General features: G+C 36.0%; 1 long non-coding RNA gene across 1 annotated transcript; it reads right to left on the reverse strand.

The window, feature by feature from the left end:
- Positions 1 to 6,105: 6,105 nt before the first annotated feature.
- LOC131517595 (uncharacterized) lies at positions 6,106 to 8,485 on the reverse strand. The gene is made up of 2 exons (XR_009264672.1): positions 8,223 to 8,485; positions 6,106 to 6,347 (listed from the first exon to the last, which is right to left on the reverse strand). It is a non-coding gene; the product is annotated as an uncharacterized LOC131517595 (long non-coding RNA).
- Positions 8,486 to 9,974: the final 1,489 nt, after the last annotated feature.

The following is a 9,974-nucleotide window of genomic DNA, read 5'->3' on the forward strand; positions in this document are numbered from 1 at the left end:
TTATCCATTAATTTAATGTAAAAAGACATTACTGATCATTAGAACTGAATGAACTGAATTAGTGTACCTAAATTGTAATACTTCAGAGAGGTGCAGTGGACTTACGATTTGAACTTGAAGTAATACAAATATTTCGTAGTCTTCTTATCCTATAGATTACAAGTTTTCATGTTCTTGAAAAGGAACAAGAAAGTTTTGTGACAGATGCCACATATTTCAAAGCACGTCAACAATGTGAAGACAAACTCTATTGATGGAATACATAAGCTTTTATGTTGCAAAGTAGGGCTCATCCAACCCAGTGATTGACTTGATATGCTGACTATGGAATCCTAGAAAATGGTCTCAGTACTTCTTTCTCGGAGAGGTAGTGTGCTAGATACAAATGATTAAGTTAAAGTTAATTGTTTAATGCACAAGAGGAGGGACTCTGGTATAGAAGACAGAAATATAAGCAGGTACCAGTAATTTTGGGGGTTGGGAAGGGAAAGGACTACTAAATCTATCTATTGGGGTGCAATAAAGATTAGGAAACGTTGCCTACAGGTAGGAAAAGGCATTTGAGCTATGACTTGAAGTCTGGTCAGAGTTTTGCCAAGCAGACAAAGATTATGTATTAGGGTTTTCCAGAGAAACAAAGCCAATAAGGGACATCTATTTATCTATCCATCTACCTCTCTCTCTCTCTCTCTGTCTCTCTGTCTCTTCCTTTATTTAGATATTTAAACATATTATAGAAAAGATGAGAATAACAGGAATTGGCTCAGGCAGTTATAGAAGACAAGAGGTCCCACAATCTTCTGTCTGCAAACCAGAGAACTTAGGAAAACCAGTAATGTAATTCAGCCTGAGTCCAAAGGTCTAAGAAGTAGTGTAACTCCAGTCCAAGCTCAAAGACATGAGAACCATGGGGTCACTGATGTAACTCCCGGAGTCCAAAGACCTGAGAACCAGAAACTCAGATGTCCCAGCTCAAGAAGAGAGAAAGAATTCACCCTTCCTTTGCCTTTTGGTTTTATTTGGGCTCCCAATGATTTGGATGCTGCCTGCCCACATTGCTAAGGGTGGATCTCTTTACTAGTCTGTGGAATCAAATGCCAATCTCTCCCAGAAAGGCCTTCACAGACACCACCAAAAATAATGTTTTACCAGCTATCTGGGCATCCCTTAGGCCAGTCAAGTGGACACAAATTTAACCATCACATGAAAGAAAAAAAAAATTTCCAGGCAGAGAGACAACATTTGCAAGTCTCTGAATCCTAAAAGGTCTAGTCTGTATAAAGAGTCATGAGATGCCCTGAGAGGGTGGTCGTGAATGGCAAGTGACACTTGTGAAGAGAAAGAGCCCAGTGGTGAAGAATGTGGCTCTGTCTCTGATTCCTTGAGTTACAACCCTAGCTCCACAATTTATGATCTGTGCCTCATTGGACAGGGGATTTAAACTGCATCACAGCCCACTCACCTATGCAATGAGAGGAACTTTCTTGTAGGGTTATTGTGAAAACGCATGAGTTAATATTTGTATTGTGCTTAGAATACTGAAATGTGTCTAGTACAGAGTAATCCAATGAGGAATGAGCCTTAAGAGTGTTCCTAAACAATCTGCAATAGTTTAACAATTTAGCCTGTTGCATAAGTGCAGTATTTGTGTGTGTGTGTGTGTGTGTGTGTGTGTGTGTGTATGCGTGTGTGTATGAGAGAGAAGATACATGATATCCATTATAACCTATAATATTTTAGAGGGAGTGAATATATGTGGGTATATGTATATATATGTAAGAGTATGGGGGTTGTGGGGGGAACACAAGACAGACAGAGAAAAGGCACCCCATCTAATTTTGTAGACAGAAACCAACAAATTCCTTTTTAGATCATGGATTTAAAACAGCTAAACATGAAAATCCTTTAATGTTTTTTAAAGGCGGATTTTTTGAGTTAACTGAATATTAGAAAGTATTACTCAAGAGAGAATAAAATGCCTTTCCAGTTAGCTGGATTAATTCAGTAAAGCCACTAGGCAAGATTATGGACTCATAGGATCATAAAGAGAGAATCAAGCTCTCTCTAGCTCTCTGTCTGCTATCCCTCCTTCTTGCCTCTTTTCCTGGTTTCATTACCACTCCCTGCAGCTCCATACCCCAACCACCAATATTATACATATCCCATTATGCTTGTTTATCTTATGTTTTAAAAAACCGAATATAGATGAAGGAGTCTCTTGGCATATGACTTTTGTTACTTATTAGGCTAGCCCAAGATCCTGCTGGTGCCATCACTCTTACCAATTCACATCTCTCTCCCTGGCCTCTCCACACTGGCTCCATTCCTCTCCGCAGAGGTTCTATCTATTGAGTATATCCTAGAGAAACACGTCGTTACTTAGCTTCTCCCTTAGAACAACATCTGATGAATGAAATCACTCTGAGATACTAATGGCTCATTGCTTAGTTTTAACTATGGCCTGGTATATTTGCATTTCACTTAACTTCCCTTATGAAGGGAAGCAAATTTCAAAGCATGTATATATATTTTTCTGGTTTGTGGGAGAGACCTTCTAAACTCATACTGTGTACATAGACTCCTAATGATTAAGACTAGCCCTCCTGGAAGATTTATCTTTAACACCAAATTTTAGTGTTTCAAGTTAGGCAATCCCCTTAGAAATCTATCACTGCATACAGTGCCTTTGCTTCTACTTTTATGAGAGTTACCATGACTTAAATCTTATCACAGAGTTAACCTTCAATGGGGATTGAAGCAACTGATTCCTTTTGTTCCTTTTGGTATGTTGGTTTGAAAATCTTATTTCTCTTCAAAAATTCATTCTTGAAAGAACAGTTATACAGATCACAAGGGGTACCAGTGTTTTTCCTTAGTGGTTTTTCTTTTTATTACCACTGTTTTCTGCCATTCTTTTCAATCTTAGTATAATTAGTCACCCCTGATGCTCCTCTGCATCCTTCAAAAACTTTATTATCTTTATTTTTTCTCAAAACAAGGAGGGCATTGATTGGACTGTAATGCTTGGACAAGTTACAATGTTGCAATTTTCTTATCAAGAGAATCTGATGTCTATGAACATCCACAGAGAGTCTTGGAATTTTCATTCAGGCTAGGATAGAGAAGCTTATTTTGTGTGCTTCTTGGTTGTCATTCATGTTTTGGGGGTGGGTGGGAGGAAATCACACGGCCCAAGAAAACTGACAACCAAAATAAGGCTGTTCTGGGTTTGAAGCATTGCATACTTCACCCATGCCTATAATTTTAAAGACATTTTAACTTTCTTTGATAGTTTAATTCAACCAAACGAGCATTCAGTGTGGACTTAGTATATATCTAGACCCTGGGGGAGGCACAATAGCTGGCACAGGAAACCTTCTTCAAGGACATAGAAGGCTTGGTGTATTTGAATTAACAGGCTTCAAGAAAAGGCAACATACTCTCAGATCCCAGCTCTATCAGCTCTTATAGGGTCAGAATCCTAATTTTAGGATTATATCTGGCTTGTGAGAGATGGGCACACAGTCTCTGATCTATCACTAACACTTAAACTCTTCGGTCTCAATGTCTTTGTCTGTAATTAAACATTACACTAAATTGGCTGTATGGCCTTTTTTTTTTTTACATTCCATGATTCTTGAAATAAGAATTATGCAATACAGTAAGCCACACAGTGCCAAATCAGATATATTATACAACCTTCATGGATAGGACAGATAATTCTATGTGTGATCAGGAAATGGGGGTGGGGGGGGAAGCAACTGCAATAACTAGAAAGGAAAGATGGAGGATGTAAAAATGGACCAATCTTGAGGTTAGACAGAGGGTGGATGGCCTAACAGAAAGGGAACAATGGAATTAGCATATTCTATCAAATGTGTGATATCATTAATTACGTGCATACCTCATTTTATTTTGCTTTGCGCATGCTTTTTACAAATTGAAGGTTTGTAGCAACCCTGCATGGAGAAAGTCTATTTGGACCATTTTTCCATAGTAATTGTTCCTTTCATATCTCTGTGTCATATTTTAGTATCTCACACTATCAAACTTATTATTATTACATTTGTTATGGTGATGTGTGACTAGTGATTACAATTCATTGAAAGCTTGTTTTTTTTTTAGTAATAAGGTATTTTCATTAAAGTATGTACATTGTTTTTAAGACATGATGTTATTGCACACTTAATAGACTACAGTATAGTGTAACATGACTTTGATATACACTGAAAAACAAAAAAACCCTTATTTGACTTGATTTATTATGATATTTGCTTTATTGCAGTGGTCTGCAATCATACCAGCAATATCTTCACGTATGTCTGTATAAGATACATTATTGTTTTATGCATTGCTAAAAGGTAAACTACCAATTAAACTACAATCCTGTGCTTTGTTATCTCTTTCTTTTTCTTTTTAACTTTATGTATTTTTAAAAAGTTCCTTTTTATCCACTGGATGTAAAAAAGACATACAGATTGCCAATAGGTACATGAAAAGGTGCTTAACATCACTAATCATCAGGGAAATGCCAATCAAAATCACAATAGGATATGACCTCACTCCTAACTCATTCTAACTAATGGTTATTATAAAAAAGACAAGGCAAGGATGTAAAGGGAAACCTTGTACATGCACTGTTGGGAATGTAAAGTGGTCCAGCCACTATGGAAAACAGTATGGAGATTCCTCAAAAAATAAAAAAAAAAAAACAAAACTACTATATGATCAGAAATTCCATTTCTGGGTATTTCTCCAAAGAAAATGAAGACACTAACTCAAAAAGCTATCTGTACTCTATGTTCATTGCAGCATTATTTACAATGGCCAAGACATAGAAACAATCTAAGTGTCTGTGGACATATAAATGAGTGAATGGATAAAGAAAATGTTATATACATATATGTAAAACATGTAATATTACACATATATATGTATAATATATTATATTAATATACTTAATACACTAAGTATATTTATTAAGTATATAGATGTATACTATATTATATTAATATGCTTAATATATTTATATCAATCTGTATAATATATAATATGCATTATATATATACGTTTGCCATTTGCAACAACATGGGTGGATCTTGAGGGCATTATGTAGTGAAATAAGAGAGACGGAGAAAGATAAATACAATATTATTTCACTTACATGTGGAATTTAAAACAAAACAAAGAAAAAGAACTCACAGATCTGGAAAACAGATTAATAATTGCTAGAGGTGAAGGGTGAGAAGCAAGTAAAATGGGCGAAAATAGTCACAAGGTACCAACTTCCAGTTATAAAATAAATTAAGTCCTAATGATGTAGTTAATACAAAGCATTACTCTAAGGTTAGTAATACTGCATTGTATATTTGAAGGTTGCTAAGAGAATAGATCTTAAAACTTCTCATAAAAAGAAAAAATTATTTGTGATGTTAGATGTTAACTAGCCTTATTGTGATGATCATTTTATAATATATACATATATAGAATCATTATATTGTACACCTGAAACTTAAATAATGTTATATGTCAGTTACAGCTCAATTTAAAAAGAAGTTTCATTATATAATTTGGATGTGACCCTCACATGAACAGCTATGACCAAATTTATCCAAGTGGTCATTGACAGTTGCACTGTAACTGCCGACTGGCCAAAAGATATGGTAGATGCTACTACTGACTGTAGGACAGCCTATTTTCAGAGAGGTTAAAATACGACAAAATAAATCTGTTTAATCTTAAAAATCAGCCAAATGGGCTAGCATGCATCTTATAGGTAAGACCATGGGGTGTTCATGCTAGTGGCTAGAATGGTAAAGGGATTGTGTGAATGCAGGGATATTGCTTGGAGGAAAAATCACAAGGCCCCAAGAAGAAAAACTGGGGTGCAGGATATATAAAAGAAGATGTGACATATAAAACAATGGAAAATCCCAAGAAGGTCTGTTGAAATGCATACGTGTATGAATATAAAAATTCCTAATGACTTTTTCTAATCTGTATCCCATACCTTGATCAAGTAGAACTTGCCAAATAAACTGGATTCTGAAAGAATTGTTACAAACTAAATAGCACCTCTAATTAATAATTGACTATCAAATGACCCATATTTATACAAAAGTAGCATTTAATTGCATGTTATATACTTTCATCTTCGTTCTTGGAGACAGAAATGAAGGATTTTTTTTTATACCTTTTGGTTCACAGAATACAGGAAAAAAATGACACTTTCCCCTGTTTTTTCACTGAAACAACTAGGAGTCATTTTGGATTTTATTCAAATCTTCCGGTGAAGCTACTTCTTATACAAATCTTCTCCAGAAAACAGCCAGATGCCTGCAAGCAAACTAAAAGAGAACAAGTCAAAAAGAAGATCGTTCCTCCAGTAATGAGCAATATTTAAGATTCTTATTTTACACCATCTTTACCGAACAGACCACTCTCTGTAGTGTTGCCCGGGGAGTGGATTTCATTACTAAACCCAAGGTCACAGGTGGTTTTGCACTGAAGTATAATTAAATTGTGCAGAAGGAATTAAAATGGTTTAGCAAATAAGGTCTTCTTATTTGGACTGAATAGGACAGATATAATGCAGTGCCATGTTCAGGCTACAACCAAGCAGCACTTTGGCCCAGGGAGATTAATCTGGAGAGCAATCACTTGATGATCCCTGACTATGAATACTTAGTTGAAATCATTCCTCAGTCACCCTGGGATGGGAAAAGCAATCACTCATAATTAACAGGTCACTTTCTTTGTAGGAATATTTATGCAGGGCACGGAGAGGATGGCATAAGAGAATCCCCTTCTTGTTTAGGGAAAAATTGATATGTGTGCTTGGGATGAACACGATGATCAAAAACTATTAAAGAGAAAAGAAACTTATTAAGAATGAAGAGGTATCCTTAATTGTATATTTTCACATGTGCGTGGGGCAGGGGATGAAAATACCTACTCTGAAATAGGCAGAAGAATTGTGATAGAAGTTTTTTCACAGTTTGAGAGAAATCAGTTTTCTTCAGCTAGGTCTTGAGGAAAGACAAATAAGCACATCTGACACTAGCTTCTTGCCCTGTTTCCCAAAGATATGGTTTTTTTTTTTTTTTTTTTTTTTTTTTGCCGTAAGAGAGACCCTTATGCCTGCAGACCGTAGAAAATTATAACTATATCTCCCATTCAGTCATGATGTATCATTTAAACCATTTTTACATTATCCCAGTTAGTATACTTGTCCAGTCAAGGAATCATAATCTCCAGTTACCACATGGAACAGAACATTTGTTTTTGGACAGCACTTTCAGAATATGTAATGCAATATTGGCATACGAAATACTTACATGCACTGTATATGTGTGGGGAGTACGTTGTCTGTGTTGTGTGTGTGTGTGTGTGTGTGTGTGTGTGTGTGGTGCTGGTAGTATAATAGCCAAATAAGTCCATGAGCAAGTGGGAGAGACTAGCTGTTGGTTTTACTTGATAGAAGAATCTAACTATTTTTTACTAGTGTACTGGAAATATTTGAATGTGACAATTTCCATGAATATTCACCAAGCAGGTCTTTTGAAAGATTCAGGTCCATGAATTGGATTAATCAGATTGTCAGATTCTCAGTTATTCAGTAGACATGCAAATTATACTACAACTTTACTGCCAGTCCTAGCAAAGCTTAAAATAGGTAGTTATCCCCCCCTCCTCTTTTTTTTTTTTAATACTTGTTCTGCTACAGTAGAAAGAATTCAGAATATGTAAATACAAACGCAACTTTAAAATGTTATTGTATTGCCTTCCACTTAATTCGAACATTATTTCAGGTTTTCATCCGGCAGGTGGTGGGAGATAGACTTGAGGCAACACAATCAGATTCAACTAATTCACATTCATCTGAATAACTGATACTAATTTACCCATGCAAGATACATAAAATTTAAAACGGGTTCAGATTAATCCAAGTAAAGTGTCAAGCAAATCAATAACTATATGTAGTTTGAAAATATTCAAAGGGTTTGGGTATATTTTGCAATTGAAAACTACTTTTAATATAGTAGTCCATCCTCTGTCTTCTTGGCCCGCTTCCTTGACCTATTACTGCTTTTCCCAGCTTCTCTCTTTCTCTCTCTACATATACCTATACATATATTTACACAATGCTTTTTGTTTGTTTATGTATTATAAAAACTCTACATCTGTTGTTACACATTTGTGTATACATTTGATCTAAGCACCTGGAAGGAATTAACTAGAAATGAGTTACGAAGGACATCCTTTCCAAGAGTGAATCTCAATCATAATCTATATAGTTAGGATTCTGTAGAAATAAGCTGGAGGTACTTCTCAGTTTGCTCGAAGGTTGCTAAATCCCAGTTCATGTCTGTTGTCCATTTTCCAGTCTAGCTTATCATTTACCCTGACTTTGCCATTTTAAAACGGGACTCAAACGTGATTCAAACCACTTTCTCCCAGAGGACTATCGAGAGCAGGGACTGGGTAAGGCCAGAGAGGCCCCGCCGTGCAGCTTTTCCGGGATTGAGGTAGCGCCTATTTTCTTTTGGCTGTCGATCCACTGCATTCCGGTACCGCTCATCTAGCCGGTTCTCCGACGCACCATAGAGAGGCCCGAGTCACGGTAGAGCGTCCCGTCGCGCCCAGATGACGTCAATCAGGCTCCATTCGCTGAAAGCTTTTCCCATCCACACCCGCTTTAGTTCTCTCTTTCAAAAAGCCCCAGCCAAGCGGCAGGAGCCATTATAGGAAGCGATGTCCGTTTGGTTTGGGAAAGGAATGCACGCTTTGGGATGGATGTCACTATCTTCGTTGGTGAGCCTAATTGTATTATTATTAATAATTGCATTTCAGTAAGCCAAGATGAGTTTGGTAGACCTTCAGTTGACATTTTAAATTTAGCACAATGAAATGCACGTGCCGGAAAGAGTTCCTACTTTAATATTACGGTAACAGGTGAAAGATGAACAGAGATGACACCTATTTCTCCCGAACCTTTCCAGTCACATGTATGTGCACATACATAAATGTACCTTCAGTTTCTCTTTCAGGGACAAAATACAGGACATTTGAATAAAACAAATGTTCTTGAAAACAAGTCGCCAGTGACCTTGATGTCGCTCTCCTCTTGTTGCTAGACACTTGTTTTAGCAGTCACCTTTGCCCTAGACTGTGTGCACTGTGACTTTAGCTGCAAGAACGGCATGGGTTTCCTAATGGGTGATGTTAACAGGAGTTTAGAGGATAGTTTTGCATTAAATGTGTTTGGGAAATAAAGGCTGAACAATTGTGCCGTAATTTGTGTAGAGAATAGTCCAATGTTCTTGGTACCTGGTTTTGTCATTTATCACAAGGTGTAAAAATACAAATATATATATTATTGCTCAGTAACTAATTTTTAAATTTTTCCATAAATCCTTTCAACAGCAATGACTTTTCAAAAGTGCATATTTAATAAAACTATATGTATTGTATTTCATTTCTCAAAAAAGTTTCTGTAAATGTATAAATTTCATAAAATGTTGACATTTACTATCCACCATGGAGGATGTAGTGAAATAACTGACCACAAATGAAGAGGTCAGCAGCTACATTAAAAAGCGAAAAACAAAACAAAACAAAAACAGTCAGATTTAACTTGTGTCACTACAGAAAGCTTATTTACAAAAATAATTCTGTTAAACATGGTTTTTCATCCAGATCAAATACATGCTGTTCTCAACTAATTTCCCTTGTTTTCAGTTTTCTTGTGCATTTATAACTGTTAACATGTTGCCTCGTTAGTAAAAGAATGTAAAGACAGTGAATTATACCAATTCAATAATAACATTAGCATCAAAGAGAAAATCAGTGATATTAATGCCAAGAATGGATAGATTTTTTTTCATTCATTACATCAGAACTATTGAATTGTCATACTGTTAAAGGTAAAAGGTAAAACATTCTATCACAAATTCAGTTGAGAAGCTTAATAC

The sequence above is a fragment of the Neofelis nebulosa genome, chromosome 7 (genome assembly GCF_028018385.1).
Source record: "Neofelis nebulosa isolate mNeoNeb1 chromosome 7, mNeoNeb1.pri, whole genome shotgun sequence".
Taxonomy (NCBI): Eukaryota; Metazoa; Chordata; class Mammalia; order Carnivora; family Felidae; genus Neofelis; species Neofelis nebulosa.